Source organism: Eumetopias jubatus, unplaced genomic scaffold, assembly GCF_037043125.1.
Source record: "Eumetopias jubatus isolate StellerSeaLion01/CBP00866 unplaced genomic scaffold, mEumJub1_p1.0 scaffold_2, whole genome shotgun sequence".
NCBI lineage: Eukaryota > Metazoa > Chordata > Mammalia > Carnivora > Otariidae > Eumetopias > Eumetopias jubatus.
In genome coordinates this window covers 83,956,623-83,974,216 of record NW_028274808.1, presented here as the reverse complement: position 1 = coordinate 83,974,216, position 17,594 = coordinate 83,956,623, and the positions used below count along the sequence as shown (strand labels likewise).

Sequence of the window (17,594 nt, the reverse complement as noted above, 5' to 3'; positions counted from 1 at the left end):
TCACTAACAGACTTCTCTTTATCATCACCAGATGCTCATGAGAAAGACTGGAAACAAACTGGGAATCTGGATAAAGCATCCCTTGGTGATTCAGGCCTGTGAGAGGGGAGCCAGCAGTCACTGAAGACACACCACTTGGGTCCCCCTCCCTACAAAACAAATATTGCAGACTGTTGCCCTCAGGGCACAGGTGAAGACTCACTGTAATTAAAAGAGGCACAGAGAAGTTTCCTGGGATCAGATCATCAGAGATCGTCTGATCCTCTACTGCTAAGAGAAGGACAGGACCACCGAGAAAGCCTTATTCCCAAGACCCAAGAATACAGATTTTGCCTAAAATCAAGGCTAAAATAGTACAACAGAGAATGTCTCTAATCCCGACTACCAGTCCAGCAAACACTAGTAAACTACTAGCAGCAGCCTACCACCGGGGGAGGCATAAAAGCATGAACAATAAACCTCTGTTAGGTAGAACCTATGAGGAAAAGCCTTAAGTGGAGAGTGGAGAACAAAGTCTCTGGCCACCCAAACCTCCCTCTAAGTACAAATGAATGCTACAGGAATTTTAAACTGGTGATGCACTGAAGGTAGCCATAGCAAAAACAAAACCCAAACCCACATCAGTTACTGACTAGGTTGACTCAAATTAAAGACTTAGTAGAAAAAGAGAAACGCCCCTTCCAGGCATAAGTACTATTTATTTCATACTGTACTATCCTACACACCACACAAAGAAGATGAACACAAAGATGAAGATGAAGACAAATAAAAATAGTCAACAGAAAAAGAGGGGAAAAAAAGCAATCAAGAGAACCAGATTCATATACAGCCCAAATGTTGGAACTATTAGAATATATTGAGACTCTGATGGAAAAGGTGGATAACTTGCATGACCAGATGGAGAATTTGAGCAGAGATAGAAACTATTGGACATGATCAAATGCAAATCCTAGGAATAGTAAAACAAAAACAGAGATGAAGAATGGCTTTAACAATCTCATTAGTAGATATGATGCCATCAAGGAAATAAGCAGTGAAATTGAAAAGAGGCTAATAGAAATTACATAAACTGAAACACAAAGAAAAGAAGTGAAAATGCATGAGAGCATTCAAAAGCTGTGATACAATACCAAACAAAATATGTGTGTTATTTGAATCTCAGAAGAAAGAAAAAGACAGAATAGGTATTTGAAGAGATTATGGCCTAAGATTTTCCAAAAATATTAAGTATCAAGACACCAATCGAAGAAGTTCAGAAAATACCACAGTAATGAGACCCATATGCCCCAATAAACAAATAAGCAAATCAAACAAACCAAAAAATTCTAGGTATATCATATTCAAGCTACTGAAAAATGAAAATAAAGAGAAAATTTTAAAGCAACCAAAGCAAAAAAAAAAAGGCAAATTAGAGTAACAAAAATAAGAAAATATTTTGGATTTCTTGTTAGTATATAAGTGACATCTTGAAAGTTCTGAAACAAGAAATACATCACCCAGAATTTTATACAAAGTAGAAATAACTTGTAAAAATTAAGAGAGATAAAGACTTTTATCCAGACAAATAAAAACTGACAAATTCATTATCATCAGACCTGCACTGCAAGAAATACTAAAGGAAGCTCTTCATGCATGACATAACAGAGAGATACTTGGGTCTACAAAAAAAAATGGAGAGTGCTATAAATAGTATAAATGAAAGTAGATGTTAATTTCATCTTTTCTCACCTGTAGTGACTATAAAAGATAACTGCCTAATGCAGAGGTTGGCACACTTCTGTGAAAGACAGATAGTATATATTTGAGGTTTTTTGACTGTACAGTTTCTGTCACAACCATTCAACTCCGCTATGGTAGTGTAAAAGCAACCACTGACAATACATAAACAAAGAGGCATGGTTGTGTTACAATATTTCATTTGTAAAAGTAATTCATATTCAGGATTTGCCCTGCTGTCTAGTTTGCTAAAGACTGGCCTAAAACAAAAATAGTAGCGATGTATTATATGCTTAGGGCATATAGAAAATGAAAACATATAACGTCAACAGCAAGAAAGAATGATAGGGATGAATGGGGAGTTGTATAGTTCTTACACTAAAAGTATAGTATACAATTATATCACTGAAATATCTGAAGGTAGACAAATTAATTAAAACATTTATGGTAATTTTGGGGGTGATTACTAATAACATTAAAAAATAAGTATAAATAATAAGCCAATAGTGGAGGTAAAATGGAATAACAAAAAACACAAAATAAATTTAAAAGCAGAGGAAAAGAACAAAAACAGATGGAATAGAAAGAAGATACATAGTAAAATGTTTGTTTTTAATCAAACCATGGCAATAATCACATTAAATGCAAGCTACACACACACACACACACACACACACACACATACACGCCCCAATTAAAAGACAGAGAAGATTATCAGCTTGGATAAAAAAGACCTGATTATTGCTTCATATTTATAATTAAATATAACGACATAGATAGGTTAAAAGTAAAAGGATTGAAAAAGTTATATCATGGAAACATTAATAAAAAAAATTGCAGTGACTATATTAATATCAAATAAAATAGATTTCATGTAGAGAATATCAGCATTATATAATGATAACATGGTTATTCACCAAGAAGATGTAACAATCCTAAAGGTAAATGCGCCTAACAGAACTTCATAGTACATGAAGCAAAAACTTAAAGGATTGAAAGGAGAAATAGATAAATCCACAATGATATACTTAGGGACATCAATATTCCTCTCTCTGCAATGGACTGAACAAGTAGACAAAAAAATCAGTGAGGATATAGAATACTTAAATAACACTACCAACAACTTGACCTAATGACAGTTATTACACAATTCATTCAACAACAACAGGATATCTATTTTGTTTCAAAGTACACATGGAATATTTACTAGGATTATATCCTAGGTTGTAAAATAAACCCTAACAAACTAAAATAAAAATGTGTGTGTGTATGTACATTTAAATCAGAATAAGTCACTATGCTACAAATAAAAATGTGCTTAAAGGGAGATTTATAGTATTAAATGCTTATATTAGAAAAGAAGTTCTTCAAATCAATGATCTAAGCTGAAAAGCAATTCTACTTCTAAGGTTATATTCTCGAAAAGTTCTTGAAAATGCATACCAGGAGACACAGGAATTTTCATAATAAATCAACTTCAATTAAAAAATATTGAAACAGGCTAAATGTCCATCAATAAGAAAATGGACAAATATATTGTGGCTTATTCGTTTTATAAAAAATGGATCTTCATTTCATATATCAACATTGATTAACTTCATAAAGTATAAAGAATAGAGAAAAATGAGGAGAGGCAGGAAGACAGAGGGATATGATGGTACTTCTAGAAAATTTTAAAACATGTAAAATAGTACTCTAGTTCTATATTATGTAGGGGTACACACACATGAAGTGCAGTAACAAAGAAATGTGTGATAAACACTAACATCAGAATTGTTATGATGTTTGGTAGGATGAGTGTGAGGGATGTGATCTGGAAGGGGAACAGAAGAAACTTCAACTGTATTGGGAAAGTTTTGTTTATTAAACTGAGTAATAGATACAGAATGTCTTCTCTATTTTTCTTCATACCTTTGGTATGTCCTTAATACTCACAAATTTAATTAACTAAAAAGGCAAAGTTGTGTGTTGAGAGGAAATGGGAAGGGAGTTAGGTAGGAGCTTGGAGAAGAAAGGTGGAGTTTGGATTGGTCTTCAAGAGTACCAGGTGAGGGAACAGGGGGAGGCAGATGTATGGGTTCAGCAGGAACTGAAGACGACAGATTTGTAGAGGTCTCAGCCTGACTATCTGTGTGGCTTTCTCCAACAGTGCTCAGCAGTCTCGTGGAGAAGGATAGTTTAGTTGACAGTGTAGGGGTTTGGCCTGCTGATGCATGAGAGAAGAGTGGAACCAAGAATGTAATAATACAAATATGACCAAACAGCTTTTAGATTGGAGTGGGAAGTCATTAAAGGGGAAAGATGTAACATACTGGAAGATGAGAGAATAATTCAGTTCCAAGTGATGAGAAATCCAGAGGACTGACACGGGCATAAATGAGTGGCTGAAATTGTGTGGTACTGTTGGTCACTAGCACTAGTAAGAAAAAGAAACTGTGCATCATGAGTGTTCAATGGGTTATTTCCACGGAAATTGAAATCTCCCTAGCAGACAGGACTGGGAACCAGGGGAAGACTGTGTCTAGTAGAAGAGTCTGAAGAAAGCAGGAATTTGGCCAATGCACACAGTAAATAGTGTGGTACAGCCAGACATCAGCAATCTTAAATGAGGTCCTAATAGCTTAAAGGGCCTCTTGTGACTACTAGGAAGATTGTAGTCCAGCCTCCAGTCTCCGTAGTATATGGTCAGTCTATATTAGAGTAGGCAGCAGGGAAGCAGAAAACCCCAGAAAGCCAGGTTTCCATTAAGACAAAGAAACTAAGGAAACATTTTCTGAAGAGGTAGAAGGTGAAAGAAACTTTTTTCCATAGGAACAGAAGACCCCAAGGATGTTTTGTAACATTTTAAAAGTGAGAAGATCGGGGGAAGATTGAGTCATGGCTAACTAAGCCCATAGCAAAATGAGGATGACACAAGGGGCAAGGGTACAGGGCAGGGGGTGCTTGTGGTCTAGGTGGCATCCCAGGATGTAAAGCGTCATAGGATGGGCTGTAGTCAGGTTCTAAGCATTCCTCTGGTTAAAGATGTTCCCTAGCCTGTTCAGGCTGCAGTCCAGGCAGGCAGTGTTGGAGGCTTCCTGACACTATGTACCTGTGGCTTTTGTTTATGTTTCCAAACAGTGCTTTGATATAAAATGTTGAATAAATGATTACTTCTATCCATTTCAAAAATAAACAGAATAGCAAGTCTCTATTATGGTGATGGTATAGCCTTTCGGTAACTAACCCACTACACTTGTTCACTTCATGTCAGTGTCCCAAAACTTCTGAAACCAGGACATTCTGATAAACCAGATATAATTCACAATGCCAAATCACTTTAAAACCCTCTACACACCTGAAATTTACAAGATGGAGTATAGATGGGCAGGGCTTGTAAGGGTCAGCCAAATGCTATGTCAGAAGAGGTAAAACCAGGAATATGATCCAGATGGTGATTTACCTCTGCCTACTCAGATTCTTTTTCCTCATGGGAAATGTCAGGGTACTTTGAAGGCTACCATCACTGTAAGATAATGATATTCAAAGTTCTGCAACCAGACTCCTATTCTCAGTAACAGGGATTTATTCTAATTTATATTATTTGAAAGGAATAGAAGAATTAAAAAATGGTTTCAGGGAAAAGGGTCCTTTCGAGGAAAAATGGCATAAATGGGCAAATTTAATATTTTACCTGAAAAAAAAAATCACTCATGTATTTAAGGTCAAGGCCTTCCTTCCTAACTCATGAGGCCCCTAACCGGGCCAAAGATAACTGCTGTCAGAGCAATGAATTAGCATTCAGGGCCAACATTTCTGCCTGGGAAAACCAACTGTGTCAGGAGACAATTGAATTCTCCAAATTGTCTGTATGGCTTTACTATCAATATTAAATTCACTGTGAGCCTGCTTTGTCACAAGGAGAATAAAGATGAGAGTTGTCAGGGCTCCAGACTGATCAAAAGTCCAGCTTCTGGGGCTAAGTGTTGAGTTAGTCAGCAATATTCTCCTCATCTTTACCACAAGGAAGCAGCACTGACTTGAGCAAGACTGAACAGCAACAGTCTTTTAAGGTTTTGCCGCTCAAAACGTGGTCCCTAGACCAGCAGTGTGCATCACCTGGAAGTCTGTTAGCAATGCGGAAACTTGAGCCAGATCCCAGATCTGCTAAATTAGAAATTGCATTATGACATAGAGGATTTCCATCTATATTCAAGCATGAGAAGCATCATTTTAAGGCACAGAAGACTACCTAGAATCCAGGCTCATAAACTGGGAGAAGTGAATATGGAATTCCACCAAATACAGAGCCAATATGGGCTAAAGGCCCATGTCACTTAATGTACTTTCTAGACTGATGCCACGAGCTATCATGGATCCTGGCTTGGGCTTCAGTCTCTCCAGGCACTGGCTCACATCTTACCTACTTTCATTTCTACCCAGAATTTTATAATCTGGATTGTCTGCCTGGGGCCCTTGACACCCACCTACACTTTGACTCCCCTATTTGTTGGTCTCTTTATATTAGACTTTTTCCACTGACCAGCCCTAACCCAACCTTGATTGTACTCACTCTTTCTTCCTTTGATCTTTGCTTTTTCTAGCCTTAGCTCCGCTGCTGGACTCTTGGCAAGGTCAGACCAAGGCACCTCTGTTAAATACCTAGCTCAACAGAGCCAGGTCACTGTATGCCACACTTTGGAAAGTGTTGGAGGCTGGCCAGGACATGTATTATGCAGCTCACAATAAGAACTAGTGTCTTAATGTCATCAAAAGCAGGATCATCTAGAGTCCATCAATTTACTAAACATGTCTGGACTGGAGGTTTAAAATACACATTGGTTCAAACTACAATGACACATGGAAACAGGGAGGGGAAAGGGTTTAATAAAATACAATTGACTGGCGTGGTACACTTCCTTTCCTTTCTTGTAAATACCAAATCAAAGGAGGTTCTACTAATATCCACTTCACAGAGACTCTCTACCACTGCTTTTGAAATTCATCTTAGTCAACAGCAGCCACAATTTTCTGAGTATTTATGTGCCTTTTCTGAGTATATATTATGTGCCATGTTCTGTGTTATTACATTATATGCATAACATTAATCTTTATAACAGATTTAAGATGTAACTCAAGCTTCACAGGTGAAGAGCTGAAGGTTACAAAGTAAACCAGAAAGTAAATTTGAGTTTCTAATTCCAGAGTCCTCTCTCTAGTCTATCTGCCATCACTTTTTAATTTTATCATACAAAAATCCTCAAACTTTTATTATCATTTAAAAAAGATACTAGGGCAAATGTAGAGAGATAGGAGGAAGGTCTAGGAGACATTTATTTTGTTTATATTATTTTCTTTCCTAAAAATAGAAATCTCTGGAAAACCTATAACATATCAATATAGCATTTAATGCCTAAGTTCCAGAATCCCCAGGAAAGAACAAAACAAAGCAAAACAAAACAAAACAATGTATCATGGTAGATATTTTTATACTTCTATTTATAACACTCTGTCTCATTGAGACATACTCATCTCTATAACTTTTACTTGGTCCTGATGTGAATATACTTTCAGTGGACAAGCCGCCATGAAAAAAATCAAGAATAAAAATTCTAAATAATTGCAGTTTGAAAATAAGCTCTAATGATTTGAACATATCCAATTCTCCAGATCCACCATTCTAGTTACTAAATAAAGGGGTAATATTTTCTTCTTTTGCTTCTTTGAATCACGGGGCTCCCTTCTGGAGATTGCAATCTCAGTCAAGAAATAGTCCTGAGTCAGGATGAGTATTAAATGAATACTCACTGAAACTAGCAAAATCTTGATGTTCCAAAAGACAGAACACAAAGCAGCAATGCCGAGAACTCAGTTCAGCAGGCAAAGGGACTACGCCTTTAGTTCACTGAAAATCAAAGATCAGTCTGTTGTTGCTCGTTTGTTTCAAATTAGGATAAGAACATTGTTGGTGTCCACTGTATTTAAAGTAAAAGAGAGAGGCACTGTCAATCCCTGTGACAAAACACCTTCATTCCTGAGAACTCAGCACCAATCAGATCTGCACCATAATTTACATAGATTTTTAACAGTGACCTGATGTCCTGAGGGGGAGCACTTGGATCAACTTTGGGAATGTAGTTAGTCTGCCATCTGCTTTCTTAGATTTTGCTGTGTCCATCATACAATGAAATCATCCTGAAGAATTACAAAGTGTAGACATGAAAACATGCTTGATTTAATTTCATTCATCTCTTTGCAACAGATTGGTTACAATATGCCTACCCATCATCACTCTTTAAAATATTATAATTAAGTGTTCTAACAGAACATAGTTTTGAAGAGACTTACAGAAACCAGTGGTTGTCTCATTTAAGGAATGAGAACACTGAGGCCTAGAGATGAGGTAGGAGAGCTCCATGAGCCCAGCTGGTTAGTGGCCATGCTGGGACTAGGGAGAAGTTCTTTTGTTCTGAGGTGAGATTCTTACCCTTTTCTTCAGGGCATGACTCTCTTGGTTGCTTCTTACTTGTTACACAAAGAAAAGGAACTTTCATTGGATATTCCAGAAAAGACAGAAATCTCAGGGAAACTTTTTCTTCTATAAATACTTCATGTGACATATTGGGTTTTGCTTACTTCACAAAAACTTGTAAAACCTGATCTTAAGCCCCAAAGACACTTTTAAAAAATTGCTATCACCCAGCAAAGGTTTAAAGAAATAATACAAGAGGGTTTTATAGCAGTTCACTAGATGCTTGGGTATTTTTAATGTCCTCTGTGATCTGGAAAACTAAGTAAAGGATAGGAGTTTATTGTCTGCACTTAAGATGACAGTTTTTTGACCCTGATACTTTTATTCAACGAACTGTATATTCCAAATATAATGACTCCTAGCAGCCCATCTCAAGCCTATCTTAAGAAGCAGAGATGTACAGAAAGAATTTTAATTTGGCTGGAGGTTGATTCTTTTTTTCACATGTACTAAAGAAGAGGACTCCAAGGAAGTGCTGCCTCAGCAACATCAAATGTCTCAAATTCTTGTGAACACGGTCGCATACAAACACCCAAGTCCAGTTAAGCACCGTGTGCTCAAGCAAACCTAAAACTGAAACTTTAAATATATCCACAGGGCATTTCTAATATAGACATCAGAAGTTATTAATTCACAGAACTGACTGAATTCCTTATGATGATACATTTGAAGTTCCAATTAGTATTGACTAAATTATCTATAGTTTCTGATGATTAATTGCTTATTTTCTTTTGAAATTTGAAATTTCAAAGTAAGACAGATAATGAATTTAATTAAAATTTTATCTTCTGCTTTTTATTATAACATACAAGAATAAATGCATTTTGTGGTTTTTATAATTTCACGTTAGCTCTCCAGAGAAGTTCATAGGGTGCCTGAGGTTATCTACAAAGAACATAATATGGTATAACTAAGTTTTCTCACTCATACTGCCTACTGCATAAAGATAATGAGTCTCAGGTCTTTCACTGCAAGCAGGCCCCTTACTCTCCAATATATACAAAATCACACATTCTACCTTAAAATGTTTACTCAATAAAACTGCACTACAATGAAAGTAAGAGCAAACAATATGTAATGAAAAAAGAAAAAAAGAGAGAGAATTCAGTTGCTAAACTTGAATTGAACAGAAAATTATAAAAAGAATGAGACAGAGCAGTGAGATTCAAGCCATTGTTCCACCTGCAAATTCATCTAACATTTCTCTGGTGCAACTCATGGAACTTAAGAAAATCATGGATTGATTTGACAAGTCCCCTTTGTAACGTGGGTTAATCTTTTGTGATCAGCTAGAGGATATTAAGGATTGACACTGAGACAATATGATATTCAAGCTCAAATTTTATGTGAAAATATGTCATTAATTTATGCCCAGATACTGAATAAAACATGTACAGACTTTCCTCCTACCTCTCCCGTCTTCTCAATCTCAGGCCGAAGCCCTACAACTTCTAGGATTGCTTTGATCTCATGTGTTAGAAATAAGGAAAGGAAATACCATAATCATGAATTCATATGATATGCATTTATTGAGCATCTTCTATATGGAATACAGTGTGTAAATAGAAGAGTTTCCTTTTATATACTGTCCTTGACAAAGTACTAGTTTCAATCCTTCAAAGAGAGTAACCAGCATAACACCCACCTCCGTACCTTTTTCTCCCTTCTGCTTCTAACCCCCTGCCCCATTTCCACACTTCCCCACCCTCCCCACCCCATACACATTATAGCACTTTACATTTCCTGGCTCTTTTCCCTTTCGTAAAGTACTCTGAGAATTTCCTCACCCTTTATCCTTTGTCTGAAAAGTTAATAAATGTGTTTTTGTTTGATTATTTCTTGTTATTGTTCCGTGGTCTTTCTTTTATAATTTAACCCTATGTTAGTCTGGTATGCACATCTGAATCCCTCATGAGAGAGGTTGTACAGCACTGTGGTTAAAAAACTTATTTTGGGGGCACCTAGGTGGCTCAGTCGGTTGAACAACCGACTCTTAATTTCGGAGCTTAATTGATGCTCTCAGGGTCCTGGGATAGAGCCCTGTGTTGGGCTCTGGGCTCAGTGGGGAGTCTGCTTGGATTCTCTCTCTCTTTCTCTCTCCTCTGCCCCTCCCCCTGCTCACAGACACACACACACACACACACACTCTCTCTCTCTCTAAAATAAATAAATAAATAAATCTTAAACCAAAAAAAAAAAAAAAAAGGAAAGGAAAAAATAACCTATTATGGATCCAAAATGCTGAGGCTCTGCCACTTACTTTGGGACCTTGGGCAATCTCCTTAACCATACTATCCCTTAGTTTTCTCAATATAAATTGGTAAAATGGTAATACCTACCTAATTAATTATAGAGATAATTAAATAAATTAATGTATGCAAAGGTTTTAGGCATTCCATTTCTAGCAAAGACTGACCAATGCAACAAAACACTCTATCTCCACTGATTAGAAGTAAACACAAAAAGCAAGCGACCTGAGGATTTTAAAAAATAAACAAAAGCAGGAAAATTGTGAAAAGGAGCTAAAACATGGAGAAGCAAACCACATGAGGGTGAATTTTTCATTTTCCCCATTTTCCTTGTGCTTTTGACCTGAAGGCAGTCCCCATTTCTTGGCATGGGCCCTAAAACTGGGACAATTTTTTTTAAATTGAAATCATATAAGTATGTGTTCAGAACACAATGGTATTAGACTAAAATCCAATAAGAAAAAGATATCTGGAAAACTCAAATGTTTGAGAATTAGGCAACACACTTCTGTAAAACCACTGGGCCAAAGAGAAAGTCACAGAAGTAATTAGAAGATAATTGGAATTGTGAAAATACAAGTCATCAACATTTATGGGATGCAACTGAAGTGATACTGACAGAAATTTAGAATGTTAATATTAGAAAAGTCTTAAATCTATGATCTAAAGTGTCATTTTAGGAAACTAGAAAGGGTACATTAAACTCAAAGCAAGGAGAAGGAAGAGAATAATAAAAACAAAAGCAGAAATCAATGTGATTGAAAATTAAAACAATTGAGAAAATCAATGAAACCAAAGCTGCTTCTTTGAAAAGATAAATAATTGATAAACTCTAGCCAGATTGACCAACATAAAAAGGAGCTATAAATTACAATATTGGAATGGAAGAGAGAACATCATTTAGACCACTGACCTTAAAATAATAATAAAGAACTATTCTGAAGAATGTGAAGATTAAAAAAGGTAACAGATGAAATTGAACAATTTCTTGAATAAAAATTACCAAATTTCACCCAAAAAGAGATAACCTGAATAGTCCTGCACCTATTACAGAAGTTGAATTCATATTATTTTTAAAAAGATTTTATTTATTCGTTTGACAGAGAGAGACACAGCGAGAGAGGGAACACAGCAGGGGGAGTGGGAGGGGGAGAAGCAGGCTTCCCGCTGAGCAGGGAGCCGGATGCAGGGCTCTATCCCAGGACCCTGGGATCATGACCTGAGCCCGAAGGCAGACGCTTAATGACTGAGCCACCCAGGCGCCCCAGTGAATTCATATTTAAATACTACAAATAAAACGCCAGGTTTTATGGCTTTCCTGGTGAACTGTACTAAAGATTTGAAGAATACTAATAAATCTACACTCAAGCTCTCAAATCTAATCTCAAACTCTTTGAGAAAACAGAAAATGAGGCATACTTCCCAACTCATTTAATGAGGTCAGCATTATCTTGATACAAAAGTAAAGATGCTATAGGAAAAGAAAAATATGGACCAATATCTCATGAACTTACATGAAAAATTATCAACAAAATCTTAGCTATAACAAATATAATCAATAGTATATAAAAAGGGTTTATTCCAGGACAAACCAGCATACAGAGGGTTTTTTCCAGGAATGCAAAACTATTTTAACATTCAAAATTCTATTAATGCAATTCACGATATCAAAAAAACTAAAAAAGAAAAACATCTGATCATCCCAAAGATGCAGAAAAAAGTATTTGAGGAAATTCAACATGCATAAAATAAAACTCTCATCCATGAAATAAAAAACTCTCAGCAATTTAGGAATAGAAGGAAACTACTTTAACACAATAATGGGCATCTACAAAAATCCTACAGCTATCAATATAACTGCATTATAAAAGACTCAACACTTTGCCGCTAAGATCAGGAATAAGGTAAGACTTCCACTTTTTTTTTTTTAATACTTCCACTGTTTTCTTGCCTCTTCAATTTCATACTGCTGATCTTAACTAATGCAATAAGTCAAGGAAAAGAATTAAAAGACATACAGATTGAAAATGAATAATGCTGTCTCTATTTGCAGACATTAGCGTCTATGTAGAAAATAGCCAAAAATATCTACAAAAAAGCTAGAAATAATAAGTTTATCAAAGTTGCACAATATAAAGTCAATATACAAAACTCAACTATCTATAAACTAGCAATGAAAATGGAAAAAAAAATTAAAAAAAATACCATTTATTGTAGTATCAAAAACATACAAATTTTTGGAATAAATCAAACAAAATATGTATAGGATCTGTAATGTTATGATCTATAAAACAATGATAAAATATAAAATAAAATGAAGTATTTATATATTATTTATCTATTTATTAAATGAATATATATAGAATGCTCATGAATGGAAAGATTTATTATTATTAAGATATCAGTTCTCCCTAACTGATCTTTAGACCATTAGATCTTTAGGAAAAAAAAATTAAAATCACAATGAGCTATTACTATATACCTATTAGAATGGCTATAATTAATATTTTTTAAATTGGCAAGCCAATCTTTGACAAGGATGTGAACCAATTGGAATTCTTGTACATTGATCATAGGAAGGTAAAATAGTTATCCCTACTTAAGAAAAAAATCTGTCAGTTTCTTTTAAAGTTAAACATACACCTACCAAATCACCCAGCAGTCTTGTTCCTGTTTATTTCCCCCAAAAGAAATAGAATTTATGGTCACACAAAACTTGTTTGTAATGTTTTTTTAACTAAAAATTCAAAATCACTCAAAATTTCTTCAAATGATGAATTTATAATCACCTTAAAGTATGTCCATAAGATGGAATACTACTCAGTAATAAAAAGCAATGCATCATTGATACCCACAAAACTTAGATGAATCTAGGCATATTACAGTAAGTGAAAGAAACCAGATTCAAAGGGCTACATAGTGTATAATTCAATTTACATGGCATTCTGGAAAATGTAAATTATGGAAACAGAATACAGATCAGTGATTTCTAATGGTTGGAGGTGGGCAGGAGAAGTTGACCATAAGGGGGTAGAAGACAGAAGATTTTGGGGTAAGTGTTCTGTACCTTAATTGTGGTGGTGAGTACATGACTATTGACGTTTGTCAAAAAGTCTAGAACTGTACACCAGAAAGCATGAATTTTACTGTGTAGATTTTTAAATAGTAAATATAAAACAAACAAAAAGAGATTAGAAGATATAGCAAGTGGTCAATAAATATTACTAGAATTATTAGTATTAATATTTACTATTACTCACATGGCTAGAAAAGTGGAAAATGGACTATGAGAGGTTCAAGTGGAACGCCATAATAATAATAAATGTGAATTCAATCAAGAGGAATGAAGAACCATGAAAGGAAGCAAAAAGAATCTGTTCTGCAAAGAGTGAGAAGAAGGAACTGGGAATAAAGTATTGATTTATAGGGACCAAGAGTCCAATTACCAAGAATTAATTGATAAACTCAAGTTTGATCTGAATGGGCATCAATAAATAGGGGCTCCCTTGAGTTTGGGGTGAGGGATGGAGAAGCAGTAGAATGGGTTTTTGTGGAGGGGCAGTACTCAGTCTCATGTGTGTGTCCAAACCATAAATGAGGAAGGGCTACCCAAAGTAAGGTGAGGCTGGCGGGAACAGGACACAGACAGGTGTCCTGGGAATCAGGGCACCTAGAACCCTGGGTGTTGAGCCAGACTCCAGACTCTGAGGACATGGCAGCCAGAACTAAGGACACATTCAGAAATCTAACCAAACTCAGACAGCTGATGTGACTGCAGCCTGGTACTCATGGCCTAAATTCATCTCACCAGTGGCCCAGATACCAGTGTGGAAGCAAGCAGTAAACTCTGCCAGAAGTTCACCCCTTTGGTGAGTTTTTTGGTAAAAGGAAACAGGATGGAGTAGAGAATAGAAGAAAAGAGCCATTAACATAGGCAGCTGAGCTTTCACTGGCTCTGTGTCAGAGTTACTTTCCACAGATGGGGAATAAGGGACAGTGCCTGAAAACAAACAAACAAACAATCAAACAAACAAAAGGGGGGCTAAGATAGTTATCTCAGGACATACCTGGGACTGCTTCACAGAGATGATATTTAATTGGACTTTGAGAGATTTGTACATCAAAAATGTGGGGATAGATAAAAGGGAGGGAAAAAGAAGAAAGCAAGAATGAAAGACAAAAAAGAAAATATTGAAAATAAAGGTAATGAAGGCAAAGACAAAAAGCCACAAATGCAGACTATGCATAAGCAACAGGAAATTGGCTAATCTGATGGGAGCAGAGTGCATGGAGAAGCAGCAGGAAGTGGGTGCATTATCACTGAAATCATTCACAGAGAGGACAACCGCTTTTGCTTAGGATGTTAGATACGGTGTTTACAAACACCGTAATGGAAATAGGACAATGTGGCTTATCCTCTTTCCGGCACTGTTAATTCACCGTTTCACTCAATTAAGCAAATATTAATTGAGCAACTATCATGCCTAACAGCATGCAAAGTGCTGTAATTCAGAAATAATATGTCACTATGCTTTTAAAGTGGGGTTTACAATCTGCAGACCAGAATCCAATATATCTACAAGAAAAAAAAGAAGTTTGAGTAAAGGGATTAATGAATCTGGTTTTGAGTGTTTGCCTCCAGGGTACAGAATCAACAAACACTTTCTGAATGTTTTGTATTTGCACTCTTCTGTGCTAGATATTATTTTATGTATTCTCAAATTTAGTTTTGTTCCCTGTTACTTCTTTCTCTTCTTTCCTTCCTTTCTAGAACCTGATAGATCTAGATCTGCTACTATATATCAGTCAGTGTGTAAGTCAAAAGACAAGGAAGACAGAAACCATGTTGCATGGGATTTAAAGTTCCATTTTAGAGATGGGTAAACTGAGATTGCATATGTTTAGAAAATGTGTGCAAGGTCAGACAGGGAATAAGTTAGGGAACAGCGATTCAACTCAGGCCTCAACACATTAAAACCATTGTCTCTACCCTGAGCAAAATATAGTCCCTAGAAATTACAATTGATAAAGATTAGAAGACTAGTCATCTGGTCGAGAAAATTCTTCCTGAAAGAAAAAACAGCAAGTTCAGTTTCATGCCAGATAACATGTTCCCCAGAGGCCGACTCATTCAATCTAGCTAAGATATTATCAATTTCTATTTTTACCCGTACTTTCATGTTTTTATGTAGATCTTTTTCTTTCTTTTCTTTTTCTTTTTTTCCCCTGCCATTTCAATTAAGATTTCTAATTAGATTCCAAATTTGAGACATCTCTAGTAGAAAGCAAATGGCAAGAGTAGTAATTAAAGGACAGCTGTCTCTTGTCTTTCTGGGGATGAAACAAGGCTTTTTGTTTCTAAGTTATGAAATCCCAGGGAATTCTTCATGTGTTTTTCTTATTGTCTTAGAATAGTTAACTGAATTGAGAAATGCTGAATTGATATAAAAAAGTCAATGCCCTTTCCAACACAGATGCTTCTCAGCACCTCTCTTTTGGAATAAGTGTAAGTTAACACTAATATTCTGGCTCTTGAAATTTTATTGCTATAAATACAAAATCTCCACATTTTATACAAAATCAAATCATTCTTAAGTGCTAAAGTAGGCACTACCCCAAGTCATTTTCCTCATTTTAAGACTTTTTTAAATTATGAGAATTGTACAAATCAAGGAGAATAAGATAATTTCAATGGAAAGGAATAAGGTTCAGAGCAGCTGAGATGCAAACCTTTTTTTTATGGTTTTCCTTTGCCTGATTTAAGAGAACAAATATTACCAATACTGATAATGAGAATTATTTAGTAAGCCTTTACTCCATATTATTTTCACATGAAAAGTATAATCAGGATTTGAAGCAATTAACCATATAATTCAGGTCAAGAAAAATCTTCTGCCTGAAAAAGCTAAACCACTGAAGCAAACAGATTTTTTTTCTAGCTTGAATTACCTAGATTCTAGTAAATTACTAAATTATCTAACATCATTTAATGTGCATAGCCACTGAATAGGTCAAATTACCTAAAAGCAGACCAGCCTCAGAACTATAAGGAAACTCTTAAAATACATATTTCCAAGAAGGAAACTTTGGAAACATTTTCTAATGTAATCCTGAAAAATAGCTTTGGGAAATACCAGGTTAAATAAAGGTACACACACACATACATATAGATATAAACATATATGTTTGGTTATTTACTATTTATTATAGGTTCTCAAAACCTCTAATATTAAAGCTCCTGCAAGTGTTATAGTATTCAGAAAATTTCAAAATTTCTTGACCCAAAACCATTTTTATGCGGTACATGTCATGGAACTAGTATTCAAAAGCGTGAACACATTGAGAATCTCTTTGTACAATCCTAAGACATTTCCACAGTGCTTTGGCAGATGCAGGAAGGTAGGGTCAGGTGGTAGATCTGAAAGCATCTCTACTCAGGGGGGTCAGGAGAGAAGACTAAGTGACAATTCACAGAAATGCCAAGTGCAGAAAGTAGCCCAGCAGACCTTGTCCAAAGGCCCCTTACCATGGCCAGTAAGGCCCCATGGGACAGGGCCAGTTCCCATATTCTTTTTCATCCAATTATCAACCCAGCTTCATCTTATATCTTTCTCTACATTTGTGACTTTATTATCCTTTTATCAATTATTTTTTTTATTCACTGCTATTCCATCTTCCTGGGACTCTTTGCCTCATATTTTAACTCTTAGTTTAAATGTTACTTTCCAGAGAAATACCCTCTGTTTAGCCAGTCCACAATAGATTCCTTCCTTGTCTCCCAATACTTTCTCCCACAAACTGCTATGTCTCTTCATTGCACTTATCACAGTTTTTTTTTCATATGTTGATATCTGCTTATTTATTTCATGTCACCTCCACAAGACTGTAAGCTCCTTAAGGGCAGCAGTGGGCCATCCTGTTTTGTTCAGTTCTATAAAATCACCAATTACCTCACAGATGAGTATTTGCCATATTATAGGCCTTTAATGAATATATGTTGATTTAATAAAAAATATTATTATTATTATTATTTAATTCCTTCACATTTCTATCTAGGCCTGGCCTACCTGAAACTCAAAATTAATTTAGTGTATACATGGAAATCAATTCCTCTTTAG

At 35.7% G+C, this 17,594-nt stretch overlaps 1 protein-coding gene across 8 annotated transcripts in view; it reads right to left on the bottom strand.

Moving 5' to 3' along the window:
• Positions 1–17,594, bottom strand: part of INPP4B (inositol polyphosphate-4-phosphatase type II B) — an 842,030-nt gene that overhangs the window by 435,568 nt on the left and 388,868 nt on the right. The window lies entirely within an intron of this gene.